The sequence below is a fragment of the Ovis aries genome, chromosome 5 (assembly GCF_016772045.2).
Source record: "Ovis aries strain OAR_USU_Benz2616 breed Rambouillet chromosome 5, ARS-UI_Ramb_v3.0, whole genome shotgun sequence".
Lineage (NCBI taxonomy): Eukaryota > Metazoa > Chordata > Mammalia > Artiodactyla > Bovidae > Ovis > Ovis aries.
This window is the reverse complement of record NC_056058.1, coordinates 35,742,914-35,759,273: the sequence shown is the minus strand read 5'-3', so window position 1 is coordinate 35,759,273 and position 16,360 is coordinate 35,742,914. Positions and strand designations below refer to the sequence as shown.

The following is a 16,360-nucleotide window of genomic DNA, read 5'->3' as shown; positions in this document are numbered from 1 at the left end:
GCCCCAGTGCGGCTGAGGCCAGTGGCCTGCCATTTTCCAGAGGAGCCTGGCTCCAAAGCTCTGAGAGAACCAAGAGGGAGGGACCCCAACCCACAGTGGGCTCCATATGACGGGCCCTCCGTGGAGAGCAGAAGGGCTTCCAGAGCTGAACCTTGACCAGAAACCAGAAGGCCTCTCCCTCCCACCGCCCACCCCTCCTCTGAGTTCCCACCTCAGGGACACCCACTTCCCCATCACCCTTGATGTCCCCTCTCCTGAATGCCCTGCTTTCAATCCAATTCCTGCAAATCTTACATTTATTCTCCATCCTACAGCAGGCTTCTTCTCTCTCCGGCTCAGCCCTCCTCAAGGGCTCCTTCCCTTCCTTCTCTTTAATCCAGTCCTCTCAACCAAAATTATCCCTCCTCACTTCCTCTAATCACCTCTCTCGCCTGCTGCAAACCTTACAATGGCTCCTTTTGCCAAACTGCACAAAAAGGCTTCACAGGGACCATCCACACCCTGAGAGCTGCCACCACTGCCCTCCTGCCGCCCCCCTCCCTTGCCCAGCTTCCTCTCTAACCATGCCCTGCCTCCCTCCCTCACACCTCTCCCTAGGAGACCACCCTGCTTTCCCTTACTCTGCATATGAAGTGTCCTCTTTCTGGAATGCCCTCCCTCTCCTTGCTGCCTGGTCCTCCCTGGTGAGCAGTTGCAGGGTTATGTTCCGTTCAATGTTCCAGGGAGGAGCTGAATTCCTGTGCCAGCCCAGAGACCTCACGAGGTGCTGCTCAGATCCCAGCCTGAACTCTGTGGCTCTCAGGGCCCATTATCTTTTTGCAGATCAGCCTCTCCCTTTCAGACCAGGAGAGATGTGAAGGTAAGGTCCAGGTCTGATTCATCTCTCTGATCCCAGGACCAAACCCAGGAATGAGCCCACAGCAAGCTCAGGGGTCATTTCTGAATTGAATGAATGAGTGTGCCTGTGAATCACTGTAACCCCAGTGGCCTGACGTGGAACCCACCTGAGAGAGGGGGCCAGCTGTGAGAGGTAAGCATATAGGCTAGAGAGCTTGGGTGCAAATTCAGTGTAATCTTGGGCAAGTAACTTAACCTTTCTGGGTCTCAGCTCCCCCATCTGTAAACTGGAAATAATAATAGCACCTACAGTACAAGGTCTGTGGGAGGCTTCCACTGTGCCTGGCTCAAAGTAAGTGAGACAAAAACATCAGCAATTTTTTTTTCTTATTATCATGGAGGAATAAAGGCACACCTCATATTCTGCCCTGGCCAGCCTTGGTCACTTCATAAGCCCCTCTCAGTCAGTCGCCCTGAGACGGCCAGAGGGACCCTGGCTCCAATCTGGCTACTCTCTTCTGGGTTTGACTTGCCGCAACCTGCCATCAAGTTCCAGCCTGAGCCTTCCCCCTTAATTCAGAGTTATCTTTGCCCCCACTTTGCCCAGACCTGCTGAGGCATTGACAGGGTTGGTAATTTTAAATATCTGCTAACAGGACTTCCTGAGTGGTCCAGTGGTAAAGAATCCACCTGCCAATGCAGGGGACACTGGTTCAATCCCTGGTCTTGGAGGGTCCCACATGTTGCAGAGCAACTAAGTCCATGTGTCAGAACGAGAGCCTGTGCTTCAGAGCCCAAGTTCCGCAACAAGAGAAGCTATCACGATGAGAAGCCAGTGCACCGCAACAAAGCTTAGCCCCTGCTCGCCACAGCTGGAGAAAGCCCACGCAGCAGCGAAGACCCAATGCAGCCAAAAATTAATTAATTAGTTAATGAAAGAAACAGAGAGAGAATCTACCTTCCAAAGCAGGGCACATGGGTTCAATCTCTGATTGGGGAACTAAGACCAGGTGCATGGAGCAACTGAGCCCATGCAGTCTGGAGCCCACATGCCGCAATAGAGAGCCCATTCACCACAAGGAAAGACCTTACAGATCTCAGCGAAGACCCCACGTGCCACAACCGAGACCTGACACAGCCACGCGGAAAAAAACACGCTGACATGCCGGTGCACCTGCTATGTGCTGAGTGCCCTGACCTATCCATCCATTCCTCTAACAAATACTTATTGGCTGTCCCAGATCCACAATGTGCCAGACCTTGTTCTCAGCACCGGGTATACAATGGTGAGTGTAATGGTCAAGGCTTCCCTCGTGGCTCAGATGGTAAGGAACTTGCCTGCAATGCAGGAGATCTGGGTTCAGTCCCTGGGTTGGGAAGAGCCCCTGGAGAAGGGAATGGCAACCCACTCTGGTATTCTTGCCTGGAGAATTCCATGGACTGACGAGATTGGCGGGCTACAGTCTATTGGGTTACCAAGAGTCAGACAACTAACACTTTCAGTTTCAAACAAGCAAGGAAAATATTGTCTAATTGTTTACTGCACTAAGTGCTATGAAGGAAGAGAATTTGGGCATTGTGAGGGTACAGTAAAGGGACACGACCTTAGGTGGTCTGGCAGATAAATTGGGCTGTAGACTTTCTAACATTCCTCCTAGCAGTAGATGAGAACGGCTCCACTTGAATCTGGTGCATTCATCGTGTTTTTCTTTTCTGTATTTTATGATTTAACATCTCAGAGGCCTTGCTGATCTGGGAGAGGCTGCTTGCCCATCTCAGGGCTAGCTAACTCCTAGAGATAACAAATGATTTGCCTGCTTATAAAACAACCAATTCAAAGCCTGTACTCCCAACTGCCACCTTTATCAACTCTCACACACCAAGTCAATATTCCTGGTGCTTTAAATCTCCCCAGCACCAGGTACTAGATGACTAAGGGGGACTCCTATGAGCTGCCAAAATTAGGCAAACTGTCCAATCTTGAGCCTATTCAGCTGCTTAACCTACAGCTTCCTTCCCACCTTCCTTCCCATGGAAAGCGCAGTAAGCGCTCTGAGCCCTGCTCTCCCCTGGCCCTTCCTGCCTCCTGGCTAACCCTGGGCCTTCCCCATGTGGCCCAGCATCGAGTGGCAGCCCCTCTCCTCTAGGGAACAGTGAGCAATAAAATCTTCCTTCAATGGGTTTAGCTTCTCCAGGTCATCACTCCATCATCTGCATAAATTAAAAATCTCAGGAAATTACCTGGCAGCTCAATGGTTAGGACGCCAAGCTTTCACTGCCAAAGCCCTGGGTTCAATTCCTGTCCAGCGAACTAAATTGCCACAAGCCATGCAGCACAGTCAATAAAAAAAAGTCCCACAAGAATATACAATGGAAAAAAGACAGTCTGTTCAATAACCAGCACTGGGAAAATTGGATAGGTACATGTGAAAGAATGAAATTAGAAAATTCTCACACCATATATATAAAATAAACTCAAAATGGATTAAAGACCTAAATGCAAGACTGGAAATCATAAATCTCCTTGTAAAAAAAACATAGGCAGAACACTCTTTGACATAAATCGTAGCAATATTTTTTGGATCTGTCTCCTAAAGTAAAGGAAACAGAAGTAAAAATAAACAAACAGGGCCTAATTAAACTTAAAAGCTTTTGTACAGAAAAGGAAACCATTGACAAAAAGAAAAGACAACGTATGGAATAGGAGAAAATATTTGTAAATGATGTGACTGATGATGGCTTAGTATCCAAAATACATAAACAGTTCACACAACTTAATATAAAAAAAAATTAAAGAATGGGCAGAAGATGAGAATAGATATTTTTCCAAAGAAGACATACAGATGGCCAACAGACACACAGAAAGACGTTCAGTACTGAGCATCTTCAGATTAATGCAAATTAAAGCCACAGTGAGATATCACTTCACAACTGTCAGAACAGCTATCACCAAAAAGAACACAAACAACAAATGTTGATGAGAATGTGGAGAAGAGGGAACCCTTGTGCACTGTTGGTGGGAATGTGAATTGGTGCAGCCATTATGGAGTACAGCATGGAGGTTTCTCAAAAAATTAAAAATAGTACCATTAAAGTACCATTAAATAGTACCCCAAAACTAAAAAATACTACCATATGATCCAGAAATTCTACTCCTGAGGATATATCTGAAAAAATGAACACTAATTCAAAAAGATAAATGCAACCCAGTGTTCACCGCAGTATCACATACAATTGCCAAAATATGGAAGCAACCTGTCTATCAACAAACAACAGATGAATGAATAAAGAAGATGTGGCATGTATATGGAATATTATTCATCCATAAAAAAGAATGAAAATTTGCCATTTGCAATAACACGGGTGGACTTGGAGGGTATTGTACTAAATGAAATGTCAGGCAGAGAAAGACAAACACTACACAATATAGAATTTATATAGAATTTAAAAAATAAAACAAACTAGTGAACATAACAAAAAAGAAACAGATACAGGACCAAACTAGTGTTTCTCAGTGGGGACAGGTAAGGGGAGGGGCAAGAAAAGGGTAGGGGACCAAGTACAAACTACTAAGTAGAAAACAAATAAGCTAAAAGGATATATTGTACAACACAGGGAATATAGCCAACATTTTGTAATAGCTAGAAATGGAATATAACCTTTGAAGATTATGAATCACTATGTTTTATACCTGAAACATACAATATTGTACATCAACTATATCTCAATTAAAAAAATAAAAATCTACATGTTTTATGCTTAAGACGTCTGGGCAGGTTCACTGACTGATCAATAAAATATTTATTCTATTGTGCCAGTTTCCAGACCCAGGTCTCAAGATACTGGGAGTTTCCCCTTCCTGCCTCTTGGGACTCAGCAGCCATGCTGTACGGGATCCCAGGCAGCTCCGTGGAAAGGTTCATGTGGAGAGGAACCAAAGCGCCTGGCCCACAGGCCCTACAAGCTCCAGCTGACAGGCAAAGCCCATCTACGTAAGCAAGCCATGCAGGTGAGCCACCCTGAAATGGTCCTTCCTCCTCCGTGAGCCATCCCTGCTGAGCCCTGTCCAAACGGCAGATTCCTCAGCATAATAAAGGACTGTTATTGCTGTTTGCCAGTGAGCCTTGGCGTGGCTTGTTTTGCAGGAGTGGATAATGGGAACACATTGGGTGGAGTCTCTGAGGAGGTGAAGAGTCAGCAGAGATCTGAGGGGTGAGAAGAAATGTTGTGTGAGGCGTGGTGGAGGGAGGTTCCTGTTAAACATGGACAGTTGAACACCGTCCTTCCTCTTGAAACCCCACTAAAATGATGGTAAAGAGTTTAGAATTGGAATGAACTGACGAGAGATGATCACCTTATCAAGCTAATGATGGTTCACACCAGAGTAAGGATGGGGTTAAGAAGCACGCACAGGCAGTGAAGTGAAAATCGCTCAGTCATGTCTGATACTTTTCAACACTATGGCCTGGAGCCCGCTAGGCTCCTCTGTCCATGGAATTCTCCAGGCAAGAATACTGCCATTTCCTTCTCCATGGGATCTTCCCAGCCCAGGGACTAAACCTAGCTCTCCTGCATTGCAGGTGGAGTCTTTACTGTCTGCACCACCAGGGAAGCCCAGGAAACAAGCTCCAAACCACAGCAAGCCTGCAGGATGGAAGCTTAGGACCCTCAGAAGCAGAGGTGTGGAGTGGCTTGGAGGCAGGAGACTAGCTGCACAAGAAGCAATTAGATTCCAAACATTACTTCCTCATCCCCGCCCTAGAGCACAAGGAGGCTGCTTCCTGGGGAGTTTGAATCAGACAGATCTAGATGCAGGGACCTTTGGCCTGGTGGAGATGGGGGCACCGTAGCAAGACAGGGCGTTAAGTGAAAGAGCACACTCTAAATGGTGACTCCCTCAGCTCTTTTCCCCCAGTCAGTCCCAAGAGCACTGATCAATACGACCTTTCCCCCAACGACCAGAAATAAAACAGGAGAGGCAGCTGACCCACCTAAGAGAGAACCCCCACAGATTCTGAAATGCCGGGCCTCTGTTGGATCCTTCCACATCCAGGAAGCAAGTCCCACAGGTCCCCAGTCAACTTTTTGGAGTCTCCTTCTTAGTTAGAGCCAGGGTGTCGTACTGAAAACTGCCATCTTTTCAGGAATTTTGCAAACGGATTGGGATTATGTCGCAGCTTGAAATCAGCAGGGATGGAAGCATTTACACCATGGAAACAAGCAAGCACATCAAATCATGGGAACCTGCTGGAAAACCCAGACACTGAAAACCCAAACCAAATCAAACAAAAATATGGAAATAAAGCATCCTGGAATGGGAAGTCAAGTGGGCCTTAGGAAGCACTACTACGAACAAAGTTAGTGGAGGTGATGGAATTCCAGTTGAGCTATTTCAAATTCTAAAAGATGATGCTGTTAAAGTGTTGCACTCAAAACACCAGCAAATCTGGAAAACTCAGTAGTGGCCACAGGCCTGGGAAAGGTCAGTTTTCATTCCAATCCCAAAGAAAGGCAATGTCAAAGAATGTTCAAGCTACTGCACAGTTGCACTCATCTCACACACTATCAAAGTAATGCTCAAAATTCTCTAAGCCAGGCTTCAACAGTACATGAACTAAGAACTTTCAGATGTACAAGTTGGATTTAGAAAAGGCAGAAGAACCAGAGATCAAATTGCCAATATCCGTTGGATCATCAAAAAGCAAGAGTTCCAGAAAAACATCTACTTCTGCTTTATTGACTATGCCAAAGCCTTTGACTGTGGGGATCACAACAAACTGTGGAAATTCTTAAAGAGATGGGAATACCAGACCACCTTATCTGCCTCCTGATAAATCTGTATACAGGTCAAGAAGCAACAGTTAGAACCAGACATGGAACAACAGACTGGTTCCAAATTGGGAAAAGATTATGTCAAGGCTGTATATTGTCACCCTGCTTATTTAACTTATATGCAGAGTACATCATGCGAAATGCTGGGCTGGATGAAGGACAAGCTGGAATCAAGATTGCCAGGAGAAATATCAATGATCTCAGATATGCAGATGACATCACCCATATGGCAGAAAGTAAAGAAGAACTAAAGAGCCTCTTGATGAAAGTGAAAGAGGAGAGTAAAGAAGTTGGCTTAAAACTCAACATTCAAACAAGATCATGACATCCAGTCCCATCACTTCATGGCAAATAGATGGGGAAACAATGGAAACAGTGACAGACTTTATTTTCTCGGGCTCCTAAATCACTGCAGATGGTGACTGCAGCCATGAAATTAAAAGACACTTGCTCCTTGTATGAAAATCCATGACCAACCTAGACAGCATATCAAAAAGCAGAGACTTTACTTTCCCAACAAAAGTCCATCTAGTCAAAGCTATGGGTTTTCCCAGTAGTCATGTATGGATGTGAAAGTTGGATAATAAAGAAAACTGAGCACCGAAGAATTGATGCTTTTGAACTGTGGTGTTGGAGAAGACTCTTGAGAATCCCTTGGACAGCAAGGAAATCAAACCAGTCAGTCCTAAAGGACATCAATCCTGAATATTCATTGGCATGAAGGACTGATGCTGAAGTTGAAGCTCTAATAATTTGACCACCTGATGTGAAGAACTGACTCATTAGAAAAGACCCTGATGCTGGGAAAGATTGAAGGCAGGAGGAAAAGGGGACGACAGAGGATGAGATGGTTAGATGGCATCACTGACTCGACAGACATGAGTTTGAGTAAGCTCTGGCAGTTGGTGATGGACAGGGAAGCCTGGCATGCTGCAGTCCATGGGATGGCAAAGAGTCGGACATGACTGAATGACTGAACTGAAAGCAACTCAGAGGCTGGTTTTTGTTCTAAACCTTGTAGTATTATTTGGAATGTTTACAATAAATATTCATGTTACTTTGATAGGGAGATCACTGTTACAGGGTTCTTCCAGGTTGTATGAATAATACAAGAGATGGCCCCGGATCAGGTGAGAATGAGGTATGTCCCAGGAATTGAAAGAGGGACTGTGAGGGAGGGGCACAGGGACAGAATGGAGAGGGTGGGAGATGGGGTTGGAAAAGGAGACAGGGACCAGATCATGCTGGGCCCTGTAAGACATGTTTTGTTTTATTCTAAGATAAACAGAAGCTTGTTTCAGGAAAGAAGGAGAGTGACAGGACTCATTTACTTCTCTTAAAGATCTTTCAGCTTCTGTGTGCCAGTGGACTGAAATGTGTCCCAGGGCTGGAGAGGAAAGGTGAAAGTAGAGATATATTTTGGAGACTGGATGTTAGGAAGTCACATAATTTAATCTGCTTTGGCAGACAGAGAAACTGGGGCTCAGACTGATCCACTGAGGATCTCACAGCTAAAAGTGAGTGGGATTCAAACAGAGCTCTCCAAGCTCAAGGCTCCCGTCTCTTCTGTGCACAGAGGAAAGGGTGCAGCCCTCCCCTTCCCCTCAGATCCCAGCATGAGAGGAAAACCCCTGTTCAGCTATGGACTCAAAATCTTTAAAACATTTGCCCTCTTACACCCAGTAATCTAACTAACCTAAAATAAAGAAACTTTTTGCAGAAAAGTTGTTCCTCACAAGCGATGATTTCTAACCTTGGAAAATGGAAGTAACCTAAATATGAAACACAAGCAAATGCTAAAAAAAATGTAGCCAAGCGCTTGGCAGAATGTTTGGCAGCCTTTAGACAGCAAGGCGATGAACAGCAAACGTTGCCACGAAAGGAACACCCACGATGTGCCAGACCCTGGGCTGGGTGCTATTTAATTCTCACAAGAACATTTCAGGGTAGAAACCATTATACCCACTTTACAGATGGGGAAAGCAAAGCTCAGAGGAGTGAAGAGCCTTGGTTGTGCTTACAGGACTGAGAAGCTACACAGCTGTGCTGAGCAGTTCACTGAGCTTCCCCAAGCTCGCTTCTTCATCTGTAGAATGGGAATGATACCTCCAATAAGTGGTAATTTGGGTGGGGGCAGGTAAATGGTAGTAGAACATGCCAGCTCAGTGCCTGGCATACAGTAGGTGTTTGGCAAATGCAAATCCTTTCTTTTGCATCTTGTGGGGCCATCTTCACCTTCTGACTGCTACTCCCCATGCAGTCACCACAGAAACTGCTCCCGTCTCTCCCTGTCCCCCCCACCCTGCCCATGCCCTGAGATTGAGTGTAGACGTCAAGAACAGGGCAGGGCTGTTCTTGTGGATGAGGCCAAGGACTATATTTCTGGGTCATTATCTGCAATGGAACTCTAGCCAGTGCCCCTGGGGAAGCGGCTGTGAAAACCCCTGGCTTGCCAAGGTCCCCAAATATGATAGCGGGGACAACCCACGTGTAGGACAGCAGGGTTACGCTTAGCCAGGTTGGGAAATGCAGATGGACCTGGTTTCTTGGGAGGAGTTGATAAGCCCTCAGTCCTCAGAATCTTGTGTGCTGAGCCACAGTCAGTGAGACAAAGATTATTCCACGTGAGGCGCTGGCATGATGGAGTTGGGACTGAGGTCCAGGTGGTGCTAGTGGTAAAGAAGCTGCCTGCCAGTGAGGGTGGACATAAGAGACGTCCCATCCCTGGGTCAGGAAGACCCCCTGGAGGAGGGCATGGCAACCCATCCCAGTATTCTTGCCTGGAGGATCCCATGGACAGAGGAGCCTCGCGGGCTACAGTCCACAGGGTCGCACAGAGTCGGACACGACTGAAGTGACTCAGCAGCAGCAGCAGTGCATGCGTGCGCATGGTGAGGAACTGGTGGCCTGGGGGCCGGCTGGGGACAGGGACGGCAGAGGGGACAGAGTGGTGATGGTGGCAGGGATGAGGTGGGGCTGGATTCAACAGTGACTCTTGTGGTGATGCGGGGGTGGGGGGGGATGCAGTTGGAGCTGGTGGCGGTGATGGTGGTGGGCTGACAGAGGAGATGAAGACAGATTAGGGTTTTGGTGATGCTGACAGGTTCCTGGCATCCACTGCGTGAGCAAAATTCAGGGCACTTAACCCTGCCTGGATGAAGCTAGCCCCGGCACCCCCTTGGATGTGTGATCTTGGGCTTAACCCCCTCACCTCTTCTTCTCTCTCCATTGCCCTCCTTTAGAGGTGAGCCCAGAGCCACAAGACCGTTTGCCAGTAAGTGTGCACCTCACCCAAGTTGAAGTGTAATTAGAAGATAAGAGACTCCTGCCCTGGGCTCCGGTCCCAAGGGGAAGGGAGCTGGCAGGGATGGCCAATGTGGCTAGAACTTTGCACCCGTTACCACTGAGTTCTTGGCACACCGCAGTCCTAGACAGGACGGGACACGACTCAGTAACAGGATCAGAACCCAGAACAGGACCCGCGTGCTGTCCTCTGCTAGGCTTCTGGTTTTCTCTTTTCCTTCGGCCATGCCCTCCCCACAGGCCTGTGCAAAGCCCCGGGGTCCAGGCAGAGGTATAACAGCCTTAATCAGGGGCTTCATTCTGCAGGGTCCCTGGGACCTCCACCCCTACGTCCCCTTCCCACACCCAGCTCTACTCACCTTTCATCAAAGTTTCTTCTGACACTCCCTCCCATTCTCACGGGCCCTCAAGAAGCCCGTGACCCATCCTCAGAGTAATGCTATCTGTTACGTTTTGGGTAAGGCACAGTCTTTGCCCTGAGTTGAGCCTGCCTCGTTCCTGGGGAGGGAAGAGAGGGCTGTCAAGCCCCTTAGGCCTGAGTCCCAGGGAGGCTCCGGCTCCTGCTCAACACGCCACTGCAGCCCTCTGCCTCCCCGGTCCAGTGCTCCTTCTCCCCGCCTTGCTGGGGCCCTGGGTTTCACAGAGGCTTGCCTCCTCCTTGTCATGGGAGACACACGCTCATTATAGACACACGCTCATCTGATCATCATGAGGCCGAAGTTCTAACAATCTGGATTTGGTCACCTGAGAAAAATGCACAGAGCCCGTGAGAGCTGGGAAGGCAGAGGCTGAACCTGCCCCGACAGGGAGCCTTCCCACGTCACTGGCACGGCCACTCCCACGCTCAAGCCTCCGCCATGGCTCCCACTGGCTGCGGAACCCACTTCCTGTCTCTCCCCCAGGCGCCAGGCGAGCAAGCAGGGCCTCACAGCAGCTGGCTCCTTCACCCTTGCTCTCGGGCATCCAATCCTCAGGCCACACCTGTTTTCCTGCCTCCAGATATTTGCATATACCCTCCCCTCCACCCAGAACACCTTCCCCAGTCTTCTGCATATGTGCAAACTCTGTCTATCCTCCAAGGCCAAGTTAGGTGTGGTGCCCAGAACAGCCGTTGTCAGTCCCTGCACTGGCCCCTAAGCTTCTGGTATGTCAGCAGGAGTAAGAGACAGAGCAGGCACAGATGAACGAGTGAGTGGAGCAGAACAGGTAACCAACGAGGACCTGCTGTACAGCACAGGGTAGTGTACTGTATATTCTGTAAAAGCTCCAAGGGAAAGAATACGAAAAAGATTATATATGTGTGTATGCGTGCGTGCTCAGTCATGTCCGACTCTGCAACCCCATGGACTATAGCCTGCCAGGCTCCTCTGTCCAGGGGCTTCTTCAGGCAAGAATACTGGAATGGGTTGCCATTTCCTTCTCCAGGGGGTCTTCCAGACCCAGGGATCGAACCCGCGTCTCCTGCAGCTCCTGTATTGGCAGGCGGGTTCTTTACCACTCAGCCACCAGGGAAGCCCCATATTAAGATATATATGTATATATAACTGGGTCACTTTGCTGTATACCTGAAACTAATACAACTTTGCAAATACTATACTTCAATTAAAAAAAAGAAGATGTGAATGGAGTCACCCAAGGGCCTGACTGGGGAGGGGACCCAACAGAATCTAGGTCAGTCCCTTCCCCAGGCCTCAACTGTGCTTGGCAGCCCCAGGCGGAGGCCTGAGAGTGAAGGAGGCTCAGCCTTCTTCAGGGCCCAGTCCCTGTTACGGCTGAGCCCAGGGCTCTGCTTCGCTCCTCTCTGCCTCTCAGTTTGCCTTCTGAAAAATGGGACTAGGTGCATTCTAGAAATTATAGCTTCTCTTCCCCCAACCCCTCTCCCCGAAATCCCTCTACTCCCCCACTTTCCCTACCCTCAAAAGGTGCTTGAGATGGGTTCACAGAGGACGTGGAATTGGAGTGACTCTGGCCTCCACCCTCTGAGACGTGCAGGCCCTTGGGGAGTCCTGTCCAGTTGGGAGAGGCGTACCCACCCCGGCAGCAAACAGCTCTCAACAGCCCACGGCTCCAAGACATTTTAGAATTTGGAAGCACTGGGAATGGGGCCCCCAGGACTGCCTGGGGCCTCCAGGAGGGCCAGAGAGGGAGGTGGCCCTCCTCGCCCACAGGCCCGTCCCTATGGGCTGGCTCCACCACCAGGCATACCACCACCTCCAACTGACCACAGAATCCCACTTTCTCTTTCTTGCCTTCTTATTTACTGCTCATAGGTATTTCCCATCTATAAGCAATCAACTTTCCAGGGTCCAGGTGAGGAAACCATGGCCCAGAGAAGCTCAGAGAGGGATGCCCCAGAGGTTAGGCCCAGACTGGTTCCCAAACCAGGATTTCCTGGCAAGCCTTGGTCTGGGGTTCCCTTGATGCCACCAGGGCCCTCCTGCCCCAGCTCCAGGCTGCTTCCCTGGCAAATACACATGGAATAAGATGGGCCTGAGTTTTGATCGCCGCAGTTCACGGTTCCCAGACCTGCCCTCATCCTCCTGCCTCAGTCTCCTTCCTGAGAAACAGGGTTTGGATAAGAACCAGAGTACACACAGGAGTCACGGCCTGTCTCTATCATTTGGATTTCAGTGTTTTCCAGGCCCCTGCTTTGTGTCTGGTGCCCCAGCCCAGCAGTTCCTGAAGAGGCACAGGCCCAGCCCAGCTCTCAGCTGAGTCTCTACCTGGTTCCCCAGGACAAAGAGATGTGTCAGGGCCTTGGGATGTGCCAGAGCTTGGGAGAAGGGTGCCTGTAGTGAGTAACAGCTGGACATTTCCTAGTCTGGCTGAGGAGGCACCGAGCTTTGTTACTGATCATAGGCCAAACTCCTTGGGGCTCTCCAGGTTCTTTCCTGCTCTATAACCATCCCCATTCTACAGATGAGGAAACTGAGGCCCAGAAGAGTCACGGAGCCCACTCAAAGTCAGGAGGGAACTGGAATCTGAACCCAAGCCGTTGGAGTTGGAGCCCAGTCCTTCTTCCTTGAGTGCTGGTGCTGCCTGGCTCAGCCACCCTGTCTTCAACCCCTCAGGCTTCCCATGAAAGGGGCTGAGGCAGGTGAAGTCACTTCTCTAGGGGACCTGCCTCCCTTCTGTACTGAGAAGAAACCTATTGGATCCAAATCACCTAAGGCCTTGGAAGGAAAGGGGGGCATCAGGGCCTTGGGAATAGGTGTTAAATGGCAACCCACTCCAGTGTTCTTGCCTGGAGATGGGGGACGGGGGAGCCTGGTGGGCTTCCATCTGTGGGGCTGCACAGAGTCAGACACGACTGAAGCGACTTAGCAGCAGCAGCTCTACACTGCAGAAGACACCGAGGCCCTGTGGCCAGGCTGGGATTCACTCCAGGTCCACCTACCTGGGCCCCAGAGCTCCCTTCCTCCACCCAGCGCCCCCACGCAGCTGAGGGGGAGACCCCCCCAAAGCTCACTATGGCCCCAGCGACCCCACTCTGTCCATACCCCTGGCCAGGAGACCCCACACCCCTGCTGCAGAGAAGCTGTGCCATCCTTACCTGCGCCCCCAGGAGGGGCCCTGGAGGCAGAAGCTGTGCGCTGGGGCCAGGTGGGCACCGTCTGGGGCCTGCAGTGGCACAGTCAGCAGACTTTGGCACCATCTCCGCCTCCCTTGAGAAATCATTAACCCTGAGAGACACCACACCTCCGGGGACGGGAAGGACTACTCAGGAGGCTCGGACCACAGCTGAAGAGGGGGTACAAGGGCAGGACTGAGGCGGGGACCCCCTGCTCCCAGGCCCAGAGGCCTAAGCCGCAGGAGCCAGAGCCCAGCAGAGCCGAGCCCACAAGAGGTAGGAACCCGGCCCCAGCCCTGGGGCACGTGTGTGAGGAGGCAGGCGACATCTGGGCCCTCCATCTCCTCCCTGCCACAGGATCCCTCAGTGGCAGAGGACCTGTGAGGGAGGTGAGAAAGGCAATAGGTTCTGGGAGGGAAGTAGTAAAACAGTGTGATAATCCAACATGAGGTCTTCAGAGAGCAGTGAAGGCAACCATGATGGGTGCCCTCCTTTGAGGCCCCCACCCTCTCCCAGGGTTCATCCATCCCCGCCCCAACCCCACCAGAGCTGATTTTTTTTTTAAGTTTTTTATTTTTAAATTTTAAAATCTTTAATTCTTACATGCATTCCCAAACATGAACCCCCCTGCAGAGCTGATTTTAAATCACTTCCCCTCCCTGAGCCACACAGCCACACTCCCTGCGTCTGGACCATGGGGTGCTGAGTCCTCCTACCCTAGGGGCAGGTGAGGGCAGCCAGGGAGACACTCGGGCCAGGAAGGGCATTCAGTGAGGCCTGGGACAACCGAAAGAGACCATGAGATGCAAATATGCTCTCAGTTCCAGGAAAGTCCTGGGGGGAGGAGGTTGTGCCTCCTGAGAGGAGCTAGAATCAAATTCATTGAGCACCCATAGTATGCTTTATCTCCAACTCAGTGGACATGAATTTGAGCAGACTCTGAGAGATGGGGATGGGGAGCCTGGCGTGCTGCAGAAAAGGATCATGAGGCTCAGAAAGGGGAAGTGACCAGAAGCCAGGAACTGGCTCTGAAGACAGCACCAAGGCCTTCGATGAGGGAAGAGTTCTCCCAGCCTGCCTCACCCCTCCCCGTGTCTCCTCGCCCAGCAAGGCATCCTCCACACTTCCTATACAACCCCTGTTCTGTCTGCCCAGCAGTTCTCCTGGCTTCCCTGGTGACAAGACCCAGTTTTCCTCTGTGGAACCTCCTCACCTAACCCCTCCTTACCCCGATGGAGGGCGTATGATGAGGCCAGGCACAGCACCACCCTGGCCAGAGCTTCTGGTTTGGGTTTGGGCATGTGACCAAAATTGGGTCAGATAGAACTGATAAGACTCAAATAAAAGACTTCTGTTGGAACTGTTACGAATAAGAACCTCATTCCTCCCCACTGGGATGTCCGAGTCTGAGAAAGTGACTTCCAACAGCTGTCTGTCTTACTACCATGAGGAGAAAGGCTACTGAGAAATAACCCAAGGCTGAGTTAAAGCCGAACTGAAAAATGGAGACACATGAATTCCTCATGACTTATGCGAGCCCCTGGATATAGCCACACCTGAAGCCATCACCTCAAGACTCTTCAGTTACTGAATCAATACACTCCTTTTCCTGTTATGTCTGGTTGAATTAATCTGTCCTCATTTTAATGCTCTTGAGGCAGGAAGTTCCTCATCCCTACACCACCCTACCCAGATGCTAAGGAAGGAGCACAGACAGAGTTAAGGTAAGCGAGAGAAGAGTTTGAACTTGGTTTGGCCAACTCCCTGTTAAGCCTCCTGGAGTTTCCACTTCTCCCCATAGCATGATACTGGACATCTGCATTCATAATTTGGAGAGAAAGTATTTCTTTCTTCATAGGATTCTTGTGAGGACAAAACCAAATCACTGGAATACTGTTCCTGGCATGGGGCCTGGAACACAGCATGGACCCCGCCCACCAGTCATCTGAACTCCCAGGGCACCGAATCCGTAGTTTGCTCAGCACACACGCCACTGTCCCGTCATCATCCTGGGTGGTCTTTTCCTCGTGAGCAGGAATCACACTTGACTTAGACTCAGTAGATAGATGTATCAGGCAGTTATGATATGACAGACACTTTAACAGAATGTTTGTTCCCCAAACCCCCAATTTTAAAACAAATTATCAAAATACATATGCTGTGTGCACACCCATGTTCAAAGCAGCACTATTCACGATAACTAAAACATGGAAGCAATCCAAGTGTCCATTGACAGACGGGTTTGTTGTTGTTGTTCAATTGCTCAGTCGTGTCCGATTCTTTGTGATTCAATAGACTGCAGCACACCAGGCTTCCTTGTCCTTCACCATCTCCTGGAGCTCGCTCAAACTCATGTCTATTGAGTCGATGATGCCATCCAACCATCTCATCCTCTGTTGTCCCCTTCTCCTCCTGCCTTCAATCTTTCCCAGTATCAGGGTCTCTTCCAATAAGTCATCTCTTTGCATCAGGTGGCCAAAGTATAGGTTGCATAAGCAAAATATGGTGTATACATACAATGGACAATTAGCCTTAAAAAGGGAGGGAATTTCAACACATTATGATATAAATGGACCTTGTTATGCTAAGTGAAACGAGCCAGTCACCTAAAGACACAAACTGATTCTACTTATTGGAGCTATTTAGAATAGTCAAAATCACAGACAGAAAGGAGAATGGTACTTACCAGGGGCCAGAGAGGGAGGAATGGGAAGTAATTGTTTAGTGGGTATAGAGTTTCAGTTTTGTAAGGTGGAATGAGTTCTGGAGACACACAACAATATGAGTGTCCTTAATACAACTGTATATTTGAAAATG

At 49.4% G+C, this 16,360-nt stretch overlaps 1 protein-coding gene and 1 long non-coding RNA gene across 4 annotated transcripts in view; one reads left to right on the top strand and one right to left on the bottom strand.

Moving 5' to 3' along the window:
* CDHR2 (cadherin related family member 2) overlaps positions 1 to 13,588 on the bottom strand; it is a 45,849-nt gene extending 32,261 nt beyond the window's left edge. For 2 of the 3 annotated variants that reach the window (XM_042250345.2, XM_004008702.5), the window contains exon 1: positions 13,526 to 13,588. The gene's annotated coding sequence lies outside the window, so the exon portion shown is untranslated. Of the gene's footprint in view, positions 1 to 10,331; positions 10,471 to 13,525 lie in introns of all 3 variants that reach the window. The other variant, XM_042250344.1, reaches the window with a different exon arrangement.
* Positions 13,589 to 13,655: 67 nt separating this feature from the next.
* LOC121819631 (uncharacterized) lies at positions 13,656 to 15,158 on the top strand. Its single transcript, XR_006059915.1, has 2 exons — positions 13,656 to 13,819; positions 14,461 to 15,158. It is a non-coding gene; the product is annotated as an uncharacterized LOC121819631 (long non-coding RNA).
* The last annotated feature ends 1,202 nt before the right edge of the window (positions 15,159 to 16,360 follow it).